Below are 25,774 nucleotides of genomic sequence, written 5' to 3' on the forward strand. Positions count from 1 at the left end.
GTGGGTACTATCCCCACCGGGTTTTCCCTTTGATAAATGATTTTCCTAGTCAACATATCTAGTGTTATTGTGCATGAGTACCTTCTTGTGGTTTCTGGTTATATTTCTCATATGGTTGAATTTTAATAAGGTTGATAATTGTGATATTAGTTATATAATTGATTCTTCCTACCCCCACCTCTCAATTATATTGGTGGACTATACATTGTAGCAATTGGTAACAGTGCTTCAGGTCCTTAAAGGATAAGCTTAATAGCTTTGGGAGATCAATGGAAAATATTTTTAGAAAGGATTGTCCAAGATTTTATGGGGCCAACTATGACAATTGGAAGGAGAAGATGATGACTCATTTTCTTTGTATGGGTCCAACTTATTGACTCCTGAAAAAGAGGGAAAAGACAATTGTCAAAGAAGATACGATTGAAGAATGTAGTGAAGTAGAGAGAGATTTGTTCATGTGGAACATGAGAGCTAAAAAATCTTTACTATCGGCTCTTCTAGAGACTGAATACAATTAGGTAAAATCATTAAACACATCTCATAATATTTAGAAAGCATTAGAATCTATTTTTTAAGGTGGTACACATACAAAAAGAGTAAGATTACAGAATTGGATATGTGAATTTCAAGATGCTAGCATGATGGAAGATGAATCTGTAAGAAGATATATTGCTAGTATATCATAGATTGTTTTAGAAATTAATGAATATGGTGGAATAAAGGAAGAATATGAGGTTGTGTGGAAGATCTTGAAGACTTTGACACCACCATTCAAGCAAGTAGCTCAAACAGTTTAACTACTTATATGTTGCACTAAGGAGTTTACTAGGGAAACATTGCTTGAAAGATTTGAAGTAGTGGAAGTAGGTTTGAGATAGTCAAGAAATATGACAAGAGTGGAGATAGCTTCAGTTCCTTGAAATTTTTACCACATCTTTCTTGAAGAGAAAGTACACCTAGGGATTTTTTCTAGTGGCAGCAGAACTAGTTCTGATGAGAACAAGAATATTGAAGAAGGCATAGAAATTCTTTTGAAAAGAGAAAAAAATGGTAAGAATATCTTTAAATGTTGGACATGTAATGAATTTGGTCATTATGCATCTAAACGTCCTAAAATAGAGAAAAGGTATAAGGGAAAGTTCAATCGTAAGAGACCTAGGAATTTTTTGTATGCTAATGAAGAAGAAGAATGTGATGAAAAAGGTTAGAGTGAAAGTACCGATGAGCTAGGATTTCTAGCTATTAAGTAAGATGATCTTGATAGAGAAATTAAAGAAGAAAAGGCTCTAGTATCCCAAGTAGAAAAAATATGATTGGATAATAGAAATTTTTTTTCACATCACATGATTGGTGATATGAATAAGTTTTTTAAAATTAGAAACTATGATGGAGGTATTATTAGAGTTCGTAACAATCCAGCCTATCATACTATAGGAATTGGATCCATTACTTTAGATGAAAGAACTAACATTGAATATTTTTATCTTTTTGATGTATTAAAACATAATTTTTTGAGTGTTGGACAGTTGGTGGACAAAGGGTATCAAGTGCAATTAACAAAAAAGACTTTCACTATCAAGGATAAGGATTGTAAGATGATTGGAACTATAAGTAGGTCCAAAGGTAATGTATTTCAGTTGAATCCCACTAAAATAACATGTTTGGTTGCTAAAGTGGATAACAATTGGTTATGGAATAGGAGATTCTATCATATAAACTTTGATAATATTGTAAAAGATAGTAGCACATTTACAGTCAAAGATTTTCCTAAGTTAATAAAGGCTAGTAATGTGGTTTGCAAACAATGTATTTTGGCTATGCAAAAGAAGGTATCTTTCCCAAAAAATAAGTTCACAACCACAGAGAAGCTAGAGATTGTTCACACATATCTAAGTGGTCCCTCTAGAACAAGATGATTCTATGGTGAATGCTATTTCATGACTTTTGTTGATGGTTTCACTAGAATGATGTGGATAGCTTTTTTAAAGAGAAGTCTAAAGCTTTTGATGACATTAAGATATTTTAAAATAGGTTTGAGAATGAATTTTTTGTTAAGATAAAATGTTTGAGATCAGATAGAGGAGGAGAACTCACCTCTAGATAGTTTAATTAGTTTTGTGAAGAGAATGGAATCAAAATATAGTTATCTTCACCTAGGACACCTGAACATAATAGGATTGCAAAAAGAAGAATCAAATTAGTAGCAGAGGTAGTAAAAGTGATGTTGTTTGAGAATGATGTATCTAAGACATTTTGAAGAGAAGCAATTTGTACAAAAATGTACACTATGAACAAAGTATATATCAAAAAAGGTATGAGCAAGACATCTTATGAACTATGGTTTGGTCATTCACCATCTGTTAGGTATTTCAAAATATTTGGAAGAAAGTGTTATATTAAAAGAGATGATAATATTGGTAAGTTTGATCCAAGAAGTGATGAAGGTATGTTTCTTAGCTATTCATTAAAAAGAAAGGAATACAAATGTTTTAATCATAAAACTAACACAATAGTTGTGTGCACAAATGTAAAGATTGATGAAAATTTTGGAATTAAGGAAAATATGTTAGATTACAATTTAGATGAAGAAGAAGTTAATTCTAGAATTGTTCGACAAAATGATTATGTTTTCTTTGAAACTATCAATGATCTACACAATGATGTGCAAACTATTTTTTAAAGAGAAGAGAAGAGGTATAAACCTAGAGATGAGATAAGAGTTCAGATGTCAACTCCTACCCCCAATAGGAGTTTGACAAAGAATCACCCTCTGGAGTAGATAATTGGAAGCAAAGACAAAAATGTGATGAGAAGAAACAAAATTAATCTCGAGATATGTTTGACTTCTCAAGTTGAACCTAAAAGTGCAGATGAATCATTAGATTCAATCAATGAAGGAAGAAATAGATCAAATTGTGAAGAATGAAACATGGGAGTTAGTTCCTAGACCTAAAGACAAGAATATGATTGGAACCAAATGGGTATTGAGAAATAAGATGAATGAGCAAGGAAAAGTTGTGAGAAACAAGGTCATAATTTTATGTAAAGGTTACTCACAACAAGAAGGCATAGACTATGAGGACACATAGGCCCCTATAGCTAGAATGGAAGTAGTAAGAATGTTCTTGGCTTATGCAATGAATAAGAAGTTCAAAGTATATCAAATGGATGTTAAATCAACCTTCCTAAAAGGAGAACTTGAAGAAGAGTTATATATTGAGAAGCTTGAAGGTTTTCCTCTAGTAGAAGACAAAGATATGGTATACAAACTAAACAAATCTCGATATGGTCTAAAGCAAGCACCTGGAACTTGGTATGCAAGGTTCAATAACTATTCGACAAAGCTTGGATTTTCTAAAGGTACGATAGATAGTAACTTATATTTGAAAGAAATTGAGAATGGTTTGTTGATGATATTAATATTTGTTGATGACATCATATTTTGAGGAAATGATGAAGAAAGTAATAAGTTTTCTAAAGAGATGAAGAATGAGTTTGAGATGAGCTTGATAGGAGAAATGAAGTTTTTCCTAGGATTGTATGTTGTGTAGAATAGTTATGGTATTTTAATTTCACAAGCCAAGTACTTTAAAGACTTGTCAAAGAGAGTTGGATTGGAAATTTGTAAATTTATTGGTACACTTATGATAACTAATCACAAATTATCTTGCAAGGGTGAGACACCTACAGTTGAATAGAAGAAGCACATATCCATGATTGCAGGTTTGCAATATCTCACTCACACAAGACTAGATATAGAAAATGTAGTTAGTACCTAGATTTCAAGATGATCCTAAGGAATATCTTTATGTAGTTGTATAGAGGATATTTAGATATTTGAAAGGAACATATGATAATGGAATTTGGTGTGATGGATCAAGTGATTTCACTCTATGTGCATATACTGATGTAGACTAAGCAAGGAGTATGGATGATAGAAAGAGCACCAGTGGCGGGGCATTTTTTCTTGGAGGAATATTGGTTTCTTGGATAAGAAAGAAACAAGTTTTTATTTCATAAAGTATAGCTAATGTAGAGTATGTAGCAGCAACAAATAATTGTAATCAAGTGATGTGGATAAAACATATGTTGAAGGATATCATAATTGAGTTTGTAGAACCTGTTATCACATACTACGATAAAAAATATTAAATTCTAAGATTAAACACATATCTATTAAGTATCATGTGTTGAGAGAGAAGGCAATAGAAAAGGAGATTAGATTGGAATTTATGAGTACTAAAGCTCAAATTGCAGATGGGAAAAAGTACAAAGTTGTGTCGCCTTTTAGGCTGACTTATTAGAATGACTAAATTTGAGTATTTCTATCTAAAAATCATTTTTGTTCAAACATATGATCTAGACAAATTTTCTCAAGCTAAGTTACATATGGTCTCACAATTTTCCAATTCGAAATGTCTATTAAATGCATGTTTTATACTAGTTTCTATCAAATTACTAAAGAAATAAAATTATTTCAGAAAACTGACATTTCAATAACTCTTACTATTTTTTATGATTTTTTTAAAATAACATATAGACACCATTTTATAGAGTTCAAAGTCAAGAATATTCTCACATAGAGTTTATATTGTTTTAATTAGATATAGTATATTGTAATTAAAATATTCTACAAGTACGTATTTTAACACTCAAGAAGATGTCAAGTTTGAGAAAGGAAAAAATATTAAATCATGTTAGAGAAATTTAAAAATCACATGATGTTCTAGAGGAGAGCGTCCTCTTCAAGTATATATAATTTTTCTTTTGGTTAGAAAAGATTTGTTTTCAAAAATGTAGTGGGAGATGAAAACATTTGATTTCAGATGAGTTAATTTTGAATAGTTATAAATGATAAAATATAGGTATAAAGCCAATTTATATTTTTTATTCTTCTAGCTATATATGTTATCTATATCATAGTCTAAGATCAAAGGGAAATATGTTTATTTTCACATTATTTTGTGGTGGGAACTAGACCCCTAATTTCAATATTTTTTAGCAAGTAGAAAATTGTCTTTAAAAATTATGAAAATATATCAATTCTTATTCTAAATAAAAATTATAATCCTTAAATTAATTCATTTTTACACATTTTATTAGTTTACTTAATTATCAAATTCTAAATAATATTGTCATTTTTATTTCATTAAAGATGAATAGTTATAGTATTGTTATCCATTTCCTTTATAAAAGGGTGAAACATGTTTGTGCTTTTACCTAGATACCTTTATGGAGCCCTAACCTAAAGATACATTTGAATGATGGAATTAAAAGTAGGAAAAGTGAACTACTGAGGGGAGGGGGGGTGAATCAGTAGTTAAAACATGAACCAATAAAATTTTTCACCACTCATCCATCTCTTGCATTCAATAGATAGACTTGAAATAACATGCAAAACATAAACATCTAAGACATGTAAACACACAAAGCAATCATATATTTGACACCTGATAGGATTAACTAGAAACCCTGCAAAATAGAAGGTAAAACTAGGGTAGGGATGACACCCAAATTTCTTCACTACTGCAGCAATAAAGTGTTACCAATTCAGGTTACAATGAGTTGATCATGAGACATGATTTGCCCTTTGAAAGGCCTACCCTGTTAAAGGCCTACAAGGACTATTAAGCCCCACATTGTTAGAGGGTTTCAACACCCTATTGGAAGTGTGTTTGGCTAAAGGAATTTAGAACAATCACTTGGAATGTCACTATGTTAAAGGATTTACAACAATTTCTTAGGACTGCTCCATTTAGGAGATTTAACCAAAATCACTTGTTAAGATGTTTTAGTATAGATCTTCTTATTAGCTCTGGTAGCCTGATTAAAGATCAAATCCATATTGCATCCTTATTGATCCTATTTGATATGATATGTCAATGATGTATCCTCTATCTTTTGTTCTTCTCAAATTAATTCTGCAATTCACTCTCTTACAACTTCTATGTCTCCATGCAAACTTCATTGTTCTCTACTTTCAATTGCTTCAGCACTTAGTCTTAATGAACTATAGGGCTTTTTTCCTCCTTAAGAAGACTAGAAGACTTAGGGTTAGGTATGAATCTATGGCTGAGATTCATCCTATTTTTTGCTTAATCCTTCCCTTTTTCCTGATTGGCTACATGTAATTTCATAGCGAATCCACATACAAAATTTTCCTTATCTTCAAAAGATCTTATTTTGTCTTTAGGTTGGTTGAAAAATGGTTTACATAGTTCTTTGTGCAATCTCAAACAACTATGTCAAATCTGTGTTACTTGACACTTAAAGTTATTGATGCTTAACACATACTAAGATTTTATCTCTAACTCAACACCTAAACTTCTTGACATCTACTATTTGCTTGACACTTGAATCACCTGGCATGTATTGTCTACTCAACATTTAAGTGACTCGACACATGAGTGACTTAACACTCATTACAACTTGGCATAGTCTATATTTACATATTATACTTGGCATATATTACTTAGTTCAATATGAACTTAGTGAATGTTTTAAGTGTATTGACACTCAATTGTCAAAACCAATCTAAGATCAACATTGAGTACTTGAGAGGTATGCTTGGGGTTATGCCCCTACCTACTTCTAAGTAGAAGATGCAGAGATTGCATCAATCCAATGATACAAAGCACTATTTTTAGACTGGATTGAATATTGACACTTCCTATATGGGAGAGTATCTATTATGAGGTGAGTCATTGAGGACTCTTGTCATTTGTCCTTGAATAGTGTCTTTGGACACTTGAGCTGGTTGAGGACTTGGAGTAGTTAATTGACATAATGAGGCTTTTGTCATTGATGTCAATGGTGGAGAATATGCATGAAAAGAATCTCCTAAGTATGTATGGAGACATTGTATGGAAGTATATACTTTACTAAGGATATTTAGAAAGATTCATGTAAAGAAGAATGATTAATATCTCAACGGGGGAGATATGTAACATGGGGAATTGTGATATATGGTGAGTTGTTTAGTGTGAACAACTGTTGCTAATCCAATGAAGAAGAAGAACAAAGAAGTTTTCTAGAGGATTTCATATTTGATTGATGAAGAGGATTTGAGAACATGAGAACACAAGTAGCAATAGAGTACTCTTTGGTATTCTTGGAACTTAGATGTTTTCCACCTACGTTTTTGTCAATGCTAAAGCGGTAGATTATTAGCATGAATGCTAATGATACTATAGTGGGGGAGTATCCTAAGAATTTAAGTGTATTGACATGTTGCATTCATGACTATGTTTGTCATTCATGTCAACATAGTAGTAAGTATGTGAACACTAGCAGAGTAGAAAACATAGATCTTAGTTGTACGGATGAGGTTTTGAGTGTCTGTTGATGCACATCCATGGACATGTTCAGTAAAATGCACAACATGTAATTCAAAGATGTATAGAAGTTGTACCTAATTTATAAAGAGAACATAGATTGGGTACATAAGAATTCATTTCAAATGTTTGCATTATATTCTTTGATAGTGATCTAATCTAATGATGCATAGTCAGCTAGTGATAGATGATAGTCTAATGGTGATATCAGCAAGTGTGCAGGTCCTGAAGTCACATGTGTGAAGTTTTGTATGTAATTGATTAACTATGTTACTATAATTAATTTGGAAAGCACCAAGGAAAACTCAATTAATTATTTTGAAGATATCTTATAAAGGAAAGATTTTTTCCTTGTTTGTAAGAGTATATTAAGTATTGAATTGTGTGTGAAGTGTGAAAAGGAGCAGATTATTTACTAAATACAAGTAAGAAATCTAATGGATTATTGGATACAAGTTTTGTGATCTGGTTACAATATTGAAAGGAGAAAAATTCTAGCTGACAAGATAGAGGAAGGAAGTGCAATTCATTTCTATTATTCTACAAGGAATAATACATATTTCAGTTGGACAATGGGTTCAATTGTCTTTCCCTTTAAGCTTTTTAGGCAGTGGGTCAAGATGTCTTCCATGACTCCTAACAGGGTTGGCACAATTCCTAATAGGGTTGGAATATTCTAATAGGAATTCAATGTCTCCTAATAGGGTTCATCCTCTAACAAGAAACATTTATATTAGTACACCATCTTGTAAGTACCATCCCCACCAGGGTTTTTGGTTTGATGAAGAGTTTCCCTAGTTAACATATTTGGTGTTATTGTGCATGAGTATCTTTTTGTGGTTTCCTTATTATATTACTCATATGGTTAAAGTTTAATAAGGTTGATAATTGTGATATTAGTTATATTGGTGGACTATATATTCTAACACTACATGCCCTAAGGTGGATAGGAGGTTAGGCCATGATTCGGTAAATCTTTTCCTTATTGTGATTTGTTCTATTATAAAGGTTTTTGGATGCCCGCAACCTCCCCATGTTTTGTCTAAGCACATTCCAAAGAGGATGGGGATTGTTGAATTGTTTTGGAAACTAATTATGATGAGCTAGGAATATTTGGGGCCTACAATCAAGAAAAGATCCTTTATATGTAGAAATTCCAAAGTATAAAACTTTGTTATAGGAAAAGATGCAATAGAATAAATAGATGAATTTATGAGAAAATTCTTATTCCCTTCATCTCCTACTAGGACCTATGATTGTAATGACCTTGTTAGGCATACCCTATAGAAGATGAGAAAGTTAAATTAGCCAAGTAGCAAGCGTTGTAGGGAAGAGAATGTGAGCATGAATTGACTAGAGACAGAGGTATATAGAGACCAAATATTTGAAATGGAAAGAAATCATGTGAGTAGAAGAGGAGATGAAAATAACAGATCTCTCCTTTAAAGGTTTCTATAATGAGGAGAGGTACCTAGATAGATTCAATAAGTGCCTTGACAATTATAAAGCTATAATGTCTCAAGTGCCTCTATAAATAAGAGAAAAATATTACCTAAATCTCCAAAGCATGATGAAATAATGAATGCTGCTCCCCTTAATACCAATAACCATAACATAAAAAAAAGAAACAACAAAAAATGCGAGAAAAAAATATAGACTTCGTATTTGTGCCACAAATGTAAAATTATAGAATTCAAAAGTACAATATGCTAAACCACATGGGCACCTTCATTACAAGAATTTATAAGACAAGCTGCAAACTATCACGCAAAGCTATACTAGACAATGTTTGTGCCTTTCTTAGATAGGAAATTTTATGCCACCCGAGGGTGTTCTAGACAATGAAGCTTAATACCAAGGGCCAATAGACCCTAAAAATACATATAGAGTTAACCAAATACATTTTTGACAATTATTATAGATATTTCAGATAGCCCAACTTCGAAAGGCCATAACTCTCAAATCATTGCTCCAATTAGCTATTATAACCACTTTTTGAAAATATGAGCTCCTAATCTACATGCTTGAAACTAATCAAGCACCCTTTTGTTGAGTTTTCAAACCTCATCTAGGAACTCTAAGCCCTCCAACAGTGAGCTTGAAGATTTTTCTACAAATTTTTTGAACAAAAATCTGCAATAGCTTCTCCAATACTTAAGTTGGAGCAATGAGATTTTTATGGTAGGATTATAACTCTAAAATAAACCTTCCTATAGAAAATGAGAAAATTCTAAGCTTATAAAACAAACTTATTAAAAATAGCAATTTCTCATAAATAGTAACCACCCTATCTACTAGTCCTTATTAAAATAGAAAAGGCTGAAAATAAAATATTTTTGGGTGATGCAAGATTGCTCTTACACCTAGGATGCTCATGTATTAGACACCCAAGGTAATTTGAGAAGTGATCTCGTCATGTCAAAGGTGGTCAGGGGAAGACCAAAATGATTAACCTCCACCTTTACTAGCCATGATGAATCCTCAACTGACCTCCCTTTCCATTTGACCAAGTATTCCTCATAAGTTCTATTCCTGGTACTTTTTCCAACCAGACTGTCTAGTATCTCCTCAATGTCCTTTGTAGCCAAACTAGTTGCTGTAATACCCCATTGTGCTTCTACAACTTTATCTCTATCACCTCCTTCATAATACTCTGTCAAGTCTAAAATGTTAAATACTAGTGAAATATTTAATTCATCAAGCAACTCCACTTGATACACGTTTCTAGAATCATGCCTTTTAACTATCTTACATGGTCCAAACTTATTCATCATCATTTTATTATATGTATCCACTAGAGAACACTCCTTTCCCAAATGAACCATGACTTCATCTCCAATCTAAAGTTCCTTATACCTCATTTTAACATTTGCCTTAGCCTTATACTATATATTCATCTTTATGACGTGCTTCCTCATGTCCTCATGGATGTGTTAGAATTCTTTAGAATAACTGGGGGGCGGAGGGGGTGAATCAGTTATTCAAGGTCCAAATGCCCTAATAACACTTTTTCACAAATTATAGTGAATCCATAAACTTTTCATCCATCCAAGCTTAAATCAATCATCCTAGAAAATTACAATAAATCAATATGTAGAGATAAAACATGCAAGATCAACACATGACACAGTGATTTACGTGGAAACCCATTTGGGAAAAACCACCAGTAACATGCTACTTGATTTTCACTCTTCTAAAGTGACGCCCTATTAAAAACCTACCCTGTTAAAGGCTTACAACACACTGTTAATTGTGACCTTGTTAGAGGATTTCACCGTACTATTAGGAATGGGCCTAATCAAAGGACTTTAGAAAATTCAATTGGAATGTCACCCTATTAAAGGATTTACATTATGGCTATTAAACCAACCTAAGTCCATAGGATTTAAACTAACTGTTACAATTGCTAGAAAGTAACAATAATGGCTTTTTGATTTGATACAACTTACAACATATCTTGTAGATTTCAGATCTCACTTCAACTCTGACAACTTGTCATCTCAAGCTTCACCTCCTTAAGTCTTCTTACTCATCATACCAATGCAACCATATTTGTGGTCATCTGTTGAAGCAGAGCAACTATTATTTCTTACTCCTTAGCACCTCCTTCAACACTTTATACTTTCGTGCTTGACCTCTCCTCTCTCTTTGCTTTGTGACCTTGTTATTCCTTAAATAGAAATTTGGATTGCCTTTTCTGCTTGATTCTCCCTCTCCAGCTTTAGGGTTTCAAATGGATTAGGTAGGATACAATGTATCTACCCCATATCTTGCTCTTATCTAGAAACTTCATCTAGAGTCCAGTTCTATTCTCCAAAAATGTTCTACATGGTGTTCAGTGCCACCAGCTCAACACTCTTATCTTCTAGTTAATTCATAGAATTTAAGATAACAACCTTGTCAGCTTAGATATGACGAATCTTCAATTTTTTGAAATAATGTAGCAACTCGGCACTATTGGTTTACTGATGCTTGACATCTTTGTGTTACTCGAAACTTGTATTTGCTGGGCACTTGTATTTTCTCAGCACTTGTATCTGCTTGGAACTTGTATCTGCTCAACACTTATATCTACTCAGTACTTTTTTCTGCTTGGTACTTGTATCTGCTCAGCACTTGTATCTACTCGGTACTTGTTTCTGCTTGGTACTTGTTTCTTCTTGGCACTTGTATCTGCTCGTCTGCTCGGCACTTTCTTGAAGTTCACTCGGCACTTACTGAAGTTGAACTTGTTCGGCTTCAACTAAGAATCTGTTCAGCACTTACTAGCTTGCTCGGCTCTCTCTATCTAATGAACTTAGTTAGGCTTTACAAATGACTTAGCTAAAACCTTACATCTTTGATATGTTTCGATGTGCCCATTCTTTGTGTCTTAGAGTATGTCATCAATACACTTTTTCATCAATGGCTTAGCTAATCCTTCTAATTCATTACAACATCATAACTTCAACCTTTCTCTAGGTGTTCTAGTTACATCTTATTTATTGCCTCTTCCTTGTCAATCAATCAATTGATAGTATTTGGATCACTAAAGCAATTTTCATTCCTACAAGAAGCAAGTTTGACATCAATGACAAAACAATGATTGAGAACATTCTTTACTAGTTTCATTACTTTTTATATATGATTCCTTCAGTCATTTCCAAAAAACTCCCTCATGAGCTTTTCAATCATTTCCAACAATCTCCCTCTTTGGCATTGATGCCAAACCAAACTGATCAATTGATCAACTTAGTTACCACTAAGATTGTATATGTTATCTTGACTACTGCATCCATACTACTGATCTCATATATCTCCCTCTTTCATATATATCTCCCTCTTGCTTTGTATTGATCAGTTTTCTACATATTTCTCCCTCTTTGACATAAATGCCAAAGATGGAGCATCTTTGATATACACAATATAAGCTTTGGCTATGATGTCTTCTCCCTCTGTCACCATGCTTGTGACTGATTTGGAGTTTTTGCTCTTGTTGTCATCCTCTGCATCATTCTTTAGATATTTCAATGATTTATTCCTATTGATGCAGGGCAGCTTCCTTGTTATTTTATACTGCTTGAGTTAGGGATATTACCCCCAACTTGCCTCTAAGATATTCATAAGCATCCTTAGGAAATGGTTTGGTGAAGATATCTATAGTTTGTTCCTTTGTATGAATGTACTTCAACTTCATTTGTTTGTCTTCTACCAATTCTCTGACATAGTGATACTTGATTGCAATATGCTTGGTTTTTGCATGCATTACTAGATTTTTGGATATGTTTATAGCACTTTTATTATCACAATACAATATCACAGGTTTAGTTACCTTTTCTTTCATTCCTTTCAATAGATGTGTGAGCCACACAATGTTTGTGCAATTGACTATTGCTGCCACATATTATGATTCTGCAGTGGACTGGGATGTGCATGTTTGTTTCTTGCTGGTCCAAGTAACTAACATTATACCTAAAAATATTGCAACTCCACTTGTGCTTTTTCTGTCATCAATGTTGCCTCCCCAATCTGCATCTTTATATGCATTGAGCTCAAAATTCTCATTCTTTTTGTAATATAGACCAAAGTTATTAGTTCCTTTGAGATACCTCATTATTCTTTTTACTGTTATGAGATGATTTTCTTTGAGATTAGCAGAGAATCTAGCCACTATTCCAACTGCTAATGCTATGTATTGTCTGCTATGTACAAGATATTGTAGTTTTCCAATCATGGATCTGTACATTGTTTGATTGACTTTAGCTGATACATCATTTTTGGATAGCTTATTTCCTATTGCCATTGGTGTGCTGATTAGTTTGGACTCCTCCAATCCAAATGTTTTAAGTATCTCTTTGATATATTTTTATTGTGTCACAAATATACCATGTTTTAGTTGATGTACTTGCAATCCAACAAAAAAATTGATCTCTCCAAACATAGACATCTCAAATTCATGTTTCATTTTGTCAGCAAAGCCTCTGCAAAGCACTTCCTTTTTTCCAAAAACTATGTCATCCACAAAGATCTCAGATACAATAATATCCTTACCTTCTTCTAATTTGATGTACATGTTGTTATTATCATCAATTCTTTCAAATCCTATTTGCAGTAGATACTTGTGAAGTCTCTCATACCATGCTCTGGGTGCTTGTTTCAAACCATAGAGTGTTTTATGTAATTTACAAACCATATCCCCATTGTTCTCATCAACAAATCCCTCTGGTTGTTCAATATAGACTTCTTCTTCTAGTATACCATTTTAAAAAGTAGACTTTACATCCATCTGATAGACTTTAAAATCTTTATATGTAGCATATACAAGTAAAGTTCTTACTCCTTCCATTTTGGCAACAGGAGCGAATGTTTCCCCATAGTCTAATCCTTCTTCTTGAGCATAACCCTTGCATACTAGTCTAGCTTTGTTTCTAGTAATCACACCATTCTCATCTAGCTTGTTTCTAAATACCCACTTGGTGCCAATCACATTCTTGTCAACTGGTCTGGGAACAAAACTCCAAGTTCTATTCTTCTTTATTTGATCAATCTCTTCTTCCATAGCTTTATACCAGTCATCATCTTGTAATGCACCATTTATTGTCTTAGGTTTAGATTTGTTGATCAGAAATGATTCATGTCTTAGTCTATTCCTAGTCATTGGTCTTGCATCTTTATCACCAATTATCTGTTCAGCAGAGTGATGTATTTTTACATATTTGGATAATCTTGGTTCTGTCCTTGTTTCCATGTTTGATCTTTCAAATTTAAGGTCACTATGCACTTCGTTGTCAGGTTGTTCTTCATCTATTTCATGTGTACTGACTTCAGGATCAAATTGTGCATTTTCTTCATTCTGTAACTTAGCTTTTGAATGTAACTCGACATTCACTGGTTGTCACTCAGCTGAAACTAAATTTTTTTGTTGAATTTCAATTTGATTGACAAGATCCTCATCAACAGGCATTCTTTCATAAGAATACACAAAGGTTCTATATTCATCCATTCTCTTTGGTTCTTTAGCTTGGACTTTTATATGCTCATCAAAGGTTACATTTGCACTTTCCACAATTTTTTTAGTGTTAGTATTCAAACACTTGTATGCTTTACTTCTAGTGGAGTAACCAAGGAATATACCTTCATCACTTTTTGCATCAAATTTCCCATTTCTAGCATCTTTAAGCATAAACCATTTGCAACCAAATAATTTGAAATGTTTTACATTTGGTGAGTGACCATACCATAATTCAAAAGGTGTTGCACTAGTACCTTTCTTGACTTGTACTCGGTTCATTGTATGAACAACTACACTTACAGCTTCTCTCTAGTATTTTAGAGCAATAGTCTTTTCTATCATTAATGTTCTGGCATAGTCAATCAAAGATCTATTTCTTCTCTCAGCAATTCCATTCTGTGGGGGAGTTCTAGGAGCTGACATTTGTCTTTTGATTCCTTTGTCATTACAAAATATCTCTAATTTGTTTAATGTGAATTCACCACCTCTATCTGATCTCAAGCATTTCAAACTTTTTCCTGTTTCCTTTTCAACTCTAGCCACATACCACTTAAACATTTGAAAAGCATCATATTTTTGCTTAAAGAACATAACACTCATCATCCTGGAATAGTCATCAACAAACAACATTATGTATTTATCTCCTTTGTAGCTTTTTACATCCGTTGGACCACATAAGTCAGTATGAACTAACTCAAGTACTTCTTTAGATGTATAGTTTTTGCTTTTGAAATTTGACTTTGTCATCTTTCCTAGTTGACATTGTTTGGACATGATATTGTCAAATTTTTTCAATTTAGGTAAACCTCTAACTTTCTTCATTTTACTGATAGTGATCATATTGTCAAAGTTGACATGACATAGCCTTCTATGCCATAACCACTCATCATCAAATTTTGTAACAAAATAAGGAACATCATCCATATCAAGGTAAACTAGATTACTTTTCATTTGATCTCCTTTTCCTATCAATTTTCCATTAGTACCATAGATTTTTGTAGTTTTGTTTCCAAATTCTACCTTACATCCTACATTGCCTAACTGTGAGACACTTAGCAAATTGTAGTTTAATCCTTCAACAGAGTATGCATTATCACATGAAATTTGTTATGTAAGCTTAATAGAGCCTTTTCCTTTTATTTGACATGGAGCATCATTACCAAATCTAACACTATTTCCATCATACTGAGTAAAGTTAACAAACTTACTTTTGTCTCCTATCATGTGATGTGAGCATCCAATGTCTATGATCCATCTGTCATTTTTGTTCATACATGTTACCAATGATGTAGGTTCATCTTCATCAAATTGATCCTTCATGGCCACATAAACAACTTTATCATCATTATCATCAGAATTCTCTTCAACAATATAACACTTCTTGCCTTTGTCTTTGTAATCTTTCTTGTCATGTTCTCTTCTATATTTGTATTTTTTGCCTTCCTTGTAATCCTTTTTCTATGTACACCTTGTAGCAATATGTCCTACTTCATTGCAATTGAAAAAATTGATAGGCATCTTACCTTTGAATTTTCCTTTGCCTCTGTGAAATCTTCTAGCTAGCAATACTTCCAATTGTTCCACATCTTGCTCATTAGTGCTACTATCACTAGATACATATTTCATTTTTATTCCTTTATTTGATTTTACCTATTTAGCATCTTTCAGTGATAGCTTGGCCTTGAAAGTAGATTCAACATTCTCAGGTCTGTAGTTATCAAAGTTAGATAACTCAAATGCAGTTGGTCTTCCCACTATACCTTCAAAACATAGATTGTTTCCTGGCACACATCTTAGTTCTTGTATTGTTGATACTCTAATAGCATAGATAGGGAGCAAGGTTCTTAAGAACTTACTATTAACAGTATCTTCATCCAATTGACCACTCAAACATCTTATTGTACTTACCACTTCCTTTATTCTTGCACCATACTAAGAAACATTCTCACTTTCCTTTGAGGCTTTCTATTTTTGCTCTTTGGACATTCTGATCTTCACCACATATGTCTAATAGGGATTTCCACATTTTGGATGCAGTGTCACATCCTTTGATATCATCAAATTCAGCATAGTTGAGTGCAGAAGCAATCTCCAACATTGTCTGATTGTGTTCCTATTTGTTTTTCAAATCTTCTGCAGTAAGAGTACCAGTTGGATCAACATGTTTAGTAACAATTGAATTTTTGGTATAATCTCCTATGGATCCAATATGTAGCTTCATCAAAATTTTCCATGCAACAAAGATGTCTTTGTTGAGCTTGGGGACTTCTCTCTTAGTCATTCTGATCTTTTCTGCTTCTAGTCCCTTCAAATTGAATCAACAGTTTGGCTCTAATACCAATTGTTAGAATTCTTTCAAATAACTGAGAGGAAGGGGGGGGGGGGGCGGGTGGGGTGAATCATTTATTCAAGGTCCAAATGTCCTAATAATACTTTTTCACAAATTATAGTGAATCCATAAACTTTTCATCCATACAAGCTTAAATCAATCATCCTAGCAAACTATAGTAAATCAATATGCAGAGATAAAACATGCAAGATCAACACATGACATAGTGATTTACTTGGAAACCCAATTTGGGAAAAACCACTAGTAACATGCTACTTGATTTTCCCTCTTCTAAAGTGATGCCCTGTTAAAAGCCTTCCCTGTTAAAGGCTTACAACACACTATTAAATGTGACCTTGTTACAGGATTTCACCATACTGTTAGGAATGGGCTTGATCAAAGGACTTTAGAACATTCACTTGGAATGTCACCCTATTAAAGGATTTACAATATGGCTATTAAACCAAACTAAGTCCATAGGATTTAAAATAACTGTTACAATTGCTAGAAAGTAACAATAATGGCTTTTTAATCTGATACAACTTACAACATATCTTGTAGATTTCAGATCACACTTCAGCTCAATCCTTTGCTTGGCTTTAATCACTTCAGCTCTGATAGCTTGTCATCTCAAGCTTCACATCCTTGAGTCTTCTTACTCATCATACCAATGCAACCATATATGTGATCATTTGTTGAAGTAGAGTAACTATGCTTTCTTACTCCTTAGCACCTCCTTCAGAACTTTATACTTTCATGCTTGACCTCTCCTCTCTTTGCTTCGTGACCTTGTTATTCCTTAAATAGAAATCTGGATTGCCTTTTTCGCTCGATTCTCCCTCTCCAACTTTAGAGTTTCAAATGGATTAGGTAGGATACAATGTATCTACCCCATATCTTACTCTTATCTAGAAACTTCATCTAGAGTCTAGTTGTATTCTCCAAAAATGTTCTACATGGTGTTCTGTGCCACTAGCTCATCACTCTTATCTTCTATTTAATTCACAGAATTCAAGATAACAACCTTGTCGGCTTAGATCTAACGAATCTTCAATTTTTTAAAATAATGCAGCAACTTGGCACTATTGGTTTACTGATGCTCTACATCTCTATGTTACTTGGTACTTGTATTTGCTTGGCACTTATATTTGCTCAACACTTGTATCTGCTCAGCACTTGTATTTGCTCGGTACTTGTTTCTGCTTAGTACTTATTTTTGCTTGGCACTTGTATCTTCTCGGCACTTGTATCTGCTCGACACTTGTATCTATTTGGTACTTGTTTCTGTTTGGTACTTGTTTCTACTCAGCACTTGTATTTGCTCTTCTACTCAACACTTGTTGAAGTTCACTCAGCACTTACTGAAGTTGAACTTGCTCAGCTTCAAGTAGGCATTTGTTTGGCATTTACTAGCTTGCTTAGCTCTCTCTTTCTAATGAGCTTAGTTAGGCTTTACAAATGACTTCTCTAAAACCTTACATCTTTGATATGTTTCAGTGTGCCCATTCTCTGTGTCTTAGAGTATGTCATCAATACACTTTTCCATCAATGGCTTAGCTGATCCTTCTACTTCATTACAACATCATAACTTCAACCTTTCTCTAGGTGTTCTAGTTACATCTTATTGATTGCCTCCTCCTTTTCAATTAATCAATTGATAGCATTTGAATCACTAAAGCAATTTTCATTCTTGCAAGCAACAAGTTTGACATCAATGACAAAACAATGATTGAGAACATTCTTTACCAGTTCCATTACTTTTTATGTATGATCTCTTCAGTCATTTCCAACAATCTCCCTCATGAGCTTTTCAATCATTTCCAACAGGACGTTCTTCAAATGTTTAGCAAAATCTTCTACTTCAACACTACTTATCTCTCCTTTATCCAACTAGCTCAATTTAGAGGCATTTCTAGGACTATTCCCATATACAATTTGGAATGATGATTTACCAGTACTCCTATTGATAGAATTATTATATGCAAATTCCACCTATGGTAAAAATAGATCACATCCTTTTGGTTTATCTCCAACCAAGGATCTCAGTAAGTTTCCCAAAGTGTGATTCATAGTTTCTGTCTATCCATTAGTCTATGGATGATGTGATGAACTGAACTTCAACTTTGTCTTCAATTTCTTCCATAATGTATGCCAAAAATACCCAAAAAAATTGGTATGTTGATATGAAATTATACTCTTTAGAAGACCATGTAGTCTCACCACTTCTTTAAAAAACAACTGTGTGACGTGAATAACACCACTAGTCCTCTTGCAAGGAATACAATGTGCCATCCTTGAAAACCTGTCAACCACCACAAAAATAGAATCATGCTCATATTGCGTCCTTAGTAATCCAAGAATAAAATCCATGCTGACATCCTCCCATGGCTTCTTTGGTATAGTAAATGGATGATACAATCATGTATCCTACTTCACTCCTTTCACCATCTGACATACTCTGCAACTTTGTAAAAAATTCTTCATGTCCCACAAAAGACTCTTCTTCCAAATCCTTGTCCTCTACCTCTTCCTCTTTGATCTCTATTTTTTAGATCATGGAAATGATTGGAATTTTTTCCCCTCTGGTTCTAACTACTACTCCCAACCATATCCTTGTTCTTTTGATCATCACTATGACCACCATAAGATTGTTCGCTATATCTTTCACCATGACCTCTTCCACTATTCTTGTTGTAAAACTTCTTACTCAGTTTCTCCTCAATTCCTAGGGCAAACTAGTATGCCTCTTCAATATTTTTCATTTGAACCAGACTCAACTCATCGTGGATTCTTGGCCATAACCCATTAAGATAACAGTCAAATTTCTCCTTATCATCTTTTGCATGGATGGTTCTAATGAGAACTCGATAGAACTCTTTGGTATACTCTTGAATAGAATTTTCTTCAACAAATCAAGCTCATAATCCATGGGAATGAATTAGCACTTCATTTTAGCTATTATCCATTCCCATCTGGTGATTTTTTTGTTTCCCTTTCTATTTCACTCCAATTGAACTGCTTACCACTAGATCTTTGCATGTCCCTTTAGTTTTGCCTTCGTAAACTTGAACATATCAAGATCATCAATATCTTCATACTCAAAGTACTCATCTAGTTCATTGATCTAATTGATCAACTCCTCTAGGTTAAGATTTCTCAAAAATGTGGGAACTTCAAACTTAGCTCTTTTTCCAATCTTAGAGATAGCCCTAAAAATCCTCTCTTCCTCTAGGTTTAGAATTTCCTCTACTTTAACATTTTCTTCTACTTCGTCCTCATCCTTATTTTCATCTCTTATGGTAAGATTTATTCCTCTATGTATTTTTTCTTCCAATGCTTTCATTTGTCTTTGAAGGGCTCTAAAACCCTCAGGTGTAACACCTATAACGCTTCCACTATGCTCTCTTCATGGAGGCATTTTTGCACTTCCACTGAAACCCTAGTGCAAACAAGCTTACAATCAACAATCTGTCTACATGTTCAACTCAAACCATTGTCTTGGTGTGAACTACCTCATAGTCAATTATTTGTCCACACACTCATGAACTCTAACTCTAATACCACTTGATGAAGGGTGATGCCCTTAATACCATAAACCATAACAAAAAACAAAGAAATAATAAAAAATGTGAGAACAAAATATGGACTTCTTATTTGTTCTACAAATATGGAATTACATAATTCACAAGTATAATATGCTAACCCACATGGGTTCCTTCATTACAAGAATTTGCAAGACAAGTTGCAAACTATCACATAGAGTTGTCCTAGATAATGTTCAAGCCTTTCTTAAATAGGCAATTTTATGCCATCCAGGAAGGTTCTAGACAATTAAACTTAATATCAAGGACTAAAAAACACTAACAATACATATAGAGTCAGCCAAGTACATCTTTGACAATTATTTAAAATATTTTGGGTAGCTAAACTTTGGAAGGCCATAACTCTAAAATTGTTGCTCCAATTGGCTATTATAACCTCTTTTTGGAAATGTAAACTCTTAATCTATAGGCTCGAAACTATGCAAGCACCCTTCTGTTGAGTTTTTTGACCTCATTCAAGCACTCTAAAGCCTCCAACAATGAGCCTAAAGATTTTTCTACAAATTTTTCCACTGAAAATCCATGATAACTTCTCCAATACTTAAGTTGGAGAAATGATATTTTTGTGGTAGGCTTATAACTCTAAGATGAACCTTCCTATTGAAAATGAGAAAATTTTGAGCTCATATGACAAACTTACTAAAAATATCAAGTTCCCATAAGTAGTAACCACCCTATCTACTAGTCATTATTAAAATAGAAAAGACTGAAAAGATAATATTTTTGGGTGATGTAAGATTTCTCTTACACCCAAGATGCTTTTGCATCATGACATCATGGAAATTGATTATGAAGGGGATCAACTAGAGAGTTCATATTAGGCCCAAGGTGGTAGTAAGAAACATAAGTTGATAGAGATCCTAGATAGGGCGAGGGAGAAAGCACTATAGATTATTCCTAGGGGAACCAAGTACTTTGATTATATTACACATAATTTCTTTATAGGATAGGCAAGCCAAAATGAACAGATCTAAAATAAACTTGAGGCTCATGCAAGGATGCTAGATGAAGGAATAATCCAAGCTCAAGAGTTTATGAAGGATGAAAACTTCATAAATTCTAAGGAATTCAAATTCCTATTGTTTAAGATCAAACATAATGAACTCACTCTTTAGTTGTAGATATGAGACACACAAGAGAAAATCGTTGAATTTGTGCAAAAGATAGAAGAATATGATTCAAATAGTGAAACTCTCACTATTGATGAGGCTAGTGAGATAGTCAAGAGAGGTGGGATGTTGCTCTTTCCTGGATAGGAGCTTAGCTCATCTTTTATGTTGGATCAAATAAGAAGGAAAAGAAAACTTGTCTCATTTGAGGAGACTAAAATTGTTGGCAAATTATAGGGGTTTGGTTTTAATATTGATACAATAACAAAGGAAATCTAGAGCATGGCCCCTATATCTAACAACCTAACATTGATAGGAGTCAGAGATTCTCCCAAGGAAATGTGATATTTGGGAATATCACTACTACATCAAGTAACCAGATTCACAATATGATGAATACTATACTACTCATGGGGAAGAGAAAAATTGATATGATGGAAGAAAAACTATTTCAAGCATACAACATATCCATTGAAACAAGGAAAAGGTATGAGGAAGAAAAGATGAAGACTTATGAACTAGAGTAGAAGGTGGCTTCCGTAAAAAATGAGGTGAAGATTTTGAAAAATGCATCCTAACCTACATTAGAGACAAAGGATTAGGAGACCCAAACAGATGTTGATACATCAAATGTGGGTATGGATCAGCTAATGGAGGTGGATAAGGTAGAAGTAGGAAAAGAAGTAGAATTCAAGACTATGGAGAGCATGCTCTCATACAAAATAAATGTCTTCAAATAGGTTTCCTAGAATGTTTAGAGTGTGTAGATTACATTGCAGGGAGCAGAGTATTAGTGCTTTGAGGCACTATCCACTCTTTTTTCCCTATTCACTAAGTGAGACACCTACATTCCATTTTTTGATAGGTTGGTCCCAATTTTGACCCAGAAGAAGGTGTTACCTAAATAGATCATCGTTTCCACTAGGAAAATGATAAATAGGGTAAAAAGATTGAATGCATTCTTTTGTGTTAAGCTACAATTAATAAATATTAAAATGAAGACTATTTCCAGTGGACACTTGACTTCATATAGAAATTTTTGATGATGATAATCAGCTTAGGGAATGGTAGGAAAGGTTAGATTCTTTTGACAACACTTTGAAGCATAAAAGGTTTATTGCCTGTAGAAATGGTGAAACTGACATGGTAAAAATTATTGACATTTTTTCAAAATTTTGTACAAGCTAAATGAATATATGAATAAAATTGTTGCAGAGATTATAACTTTAACTGATTCTAAATGGAATAAGTTCCTAAAGAAGCTAAATATAGTTAGAGGGGCTACCTGGCTAGATGGGGAATCATACCATCTCAAAGGTTATAGCTGACATAAAGGAAATTCCATCTTGAGATATTGACCAAACAAGATAAGAAAAGTCAAATTAAAATGAAGAGGTAGGACAACTATCCAAAATAGATATCATATCTTTGTGCTTCACCTATTGTGGGTATGCTCTTATTACACACTACAAAGTTGATCCTAAAAATCCAAATTGATAGTCATTCTAATTTTGACTATCTCTAACATCCTTTTTGTAGCATCTTGGTTTTTAATGTATGACCGCCCATCTAAATCTTTTTACAATCCTTATTCTATGAAAGGATATCTAAAATGTAGAGTAAAGGGCACATGAATTTTACTTTGAACAAAGTTTTGTTCCTTTTTTTGCCGGTGCATGTATACTGTATAAGTTTGTTTCAAAGATAGAATGAAAAGAGTTAATAGTGGCCAGTCCAATTAAGCTTCTTTCTAATAGGAATGGGCATTTGAATTGTATATGTTCAAAATAAATTAATGTAAGATGCAAAAAGTTGATTGTTCATTTGAAATCTTTTCTCTTCTTTTGTCTCCATTTTACTCTGTAAAATTTAATAAGAAAAGTTGATTAAATTTCAATTGAAATTCATTTTGAATTATATTTCATTTTAATTTTTCTAATAATCTAATGGATTATGTAAATACTTAATGTAAATTGGAATAATTCTATGGTTTTAATTGAAAATTTTGATAAGCTTGAGACCTGGAAATGAATATTAATATTCTTTTCACAAAGTGTTAAGAATGATCTAGAGATAGATGTTAAATTCTTGTGAGTTAATAGGTCAATGCATAAGGCACCAGTCATCCATTAAAGTTGATCTAGTTTGGAAAACCTATATGGTATAATTCTTATAAACCAATCCTTTATATCTTTTGTTGTTGAAAATTTAAAATGCCAACATGTAGTTGATTCGTGGATTTTTAGGTTTCGATAAAACAACCATTTATCATCCCTATTTGTAGTCATAGAATTACAATAAATAGGAAAATCATCTGCTCTTTTGAAATTCATGTTGAGATTTTGAATTTTAAAGAGATAAAGAGTGAACTACTAGGTATACCCACCTGAATTTTGAAAAGTTCAAAGTAGAGAAGGCATCATAGACTCTTGTCAGTTGGTTTGTGCCTCATAATACCGATTATGATTTCTAGCTAACTCCTGGGTAATTTCTTGACTTTTAAGTGGTAGTTCAAATTCTGTCAAATTAGGATCCAACAAATTTAACTTCTCAATTTAGCTTCAAACACCTACCTTAAGGAAATCACATTGATTTACATTCACAATTTAGAATATAGTTTGTTACATGCATGAACTATATACTCATATATTTCAATGTCTAGATTAGTTTCATTAAAGTAATGTTAGATCCCTTGCTGCAATAATATTTTCTATTATCCAAAAAAAAATATAGATTTTAGTGGAAATGCAACAAAAAAAATATTCATAAAAAATAGATTTGAACTATTAATAATCATGATTATTAAGAATTATTTTTGAAAAACACAATCTTCAAACATCCATCTCTTAGTATAAAAATCAACCATCAAGGTATCTCCATTCTTCCCAAGTGTATTTTAGATACATCTTGAAACACCTTGAGATCATAAGCATAACTCTAATTTTATTTTATAAATTCAACATTTTATTTTTTATATAATCTTGTTTTAGGTTGTTGGTGTCGAACATAAAAAATATCTTTAAATTCATTGTACTTTTTGCCATCAATCACTAGAAGATACAAACTCACTAGGAAAATAATTCTAGATCATCCTAATGTATCACTAAGTTCCATGAAAAATAAAATACATTTCATTTATTAAATTTTCTAGCACCTTATAAGAAACCTCAAGGAGTATTTGTTAATATACTTAAGGAACAATATTACTAATAGTGGGGTGAGTGAGAAATCAACCATGTTCAAAATCTTTAACCAAATTATTAATGAGGATAAACCAAAATAGATCTTAACCATTTAATAATTCACCACATGTACAAAAATAAGCTTGTTAAACTATATGTAAAGCAACTTATAAAAGATCCACATAGGTAAAATAAGGAGAAAAATATTTTTGATGTGAAAACCCTTGGTCAGATTGAAAAGAAAAAATGGAAACTAGTACCCACAAGTATTTTCACTCCTTTAAATTGTACCTAGTTAAAGCCTTACCTTTTAAGGAGCTAACAATAATGCAATGTTAGTAGCAGACCTAGTTATGAGTCAACTAGCTACATAATTTTTATTTTTCCCTATTTGAAGTAACCTTAGTGGAGGATTTATAGATAAGGATAATAAGTCACCTGGCAAAGAGAATTACTCATTCAAACTATAACAATCCTACTCAACCTATTAAAAGTGATCGAGTTATGGGATACAAACTTGGGAATTTATAAGAGTTTTACATGGAAAGTGATCTAAGCATGATGGATGAGCATCGAGGCTATAAGAGAAATCTTGCATCAACCAAAAATATTTCATTTCAGTTGTTTCAATAAGGGTTGTCTTAATGCAAAGTTTCTCTCTACGGAGGCTTCCTACTTAGTAAGCTAGTCAAATGAGCTCAGAATATCCTAATTTCAAAGTTGGATGTTCCTTTTCTATTCTTAAGCAACTGATCTATGTATTGGGTTTCACTCACCCCATGGTTGGGAATTGATAATTGATTGGATCTTCAAAAATTATTGATTTTCCCATTATGAATGAATAATATCTAGTCTCATTTCAAATTTTTCGGTCATCTTAGACACAACTTTCAAATACTAGTTTTTCCACTATTTGAATTGTACATTGCCTTCACTTGTAGTAATTTATCACTTGATGAATGAATAATATTTTGGATATATCAGGCTACAAGTTGAGGTTCAGTGCCATATCATGAGTATTGATGGATTTATCATGGATTTTTGGCTTCCAAATTTGGTATAAAAACTCTAGGATCAGCATTGAAGACCTAAACATGCCCAGATGAGGCCCAAAAGCTCGGTAGATGGGCACTGGCATAGATCTAAGCTTGTAGATCAGGAACTGAAGATTCTAAAAAGTGGTTATAATAGCTAAGCAAGGAAATGGTTCATAAGTTATGTCTTTCC

This window comes from Cupressus sempervirens, chromosome 2 (assembly GCF_028749045.1).
Source record: "Cupressus sempervirens isolate cs-2001-9-10 chromosome 2, ASM2874904v1, whole genome shotgun sequence".
NCBI lineage: Eukaryota > Viridiplantae > Streptophyta > Pinopsida > Cupressales > Cupressaceae > Cupressus > Cupressus sempervirens.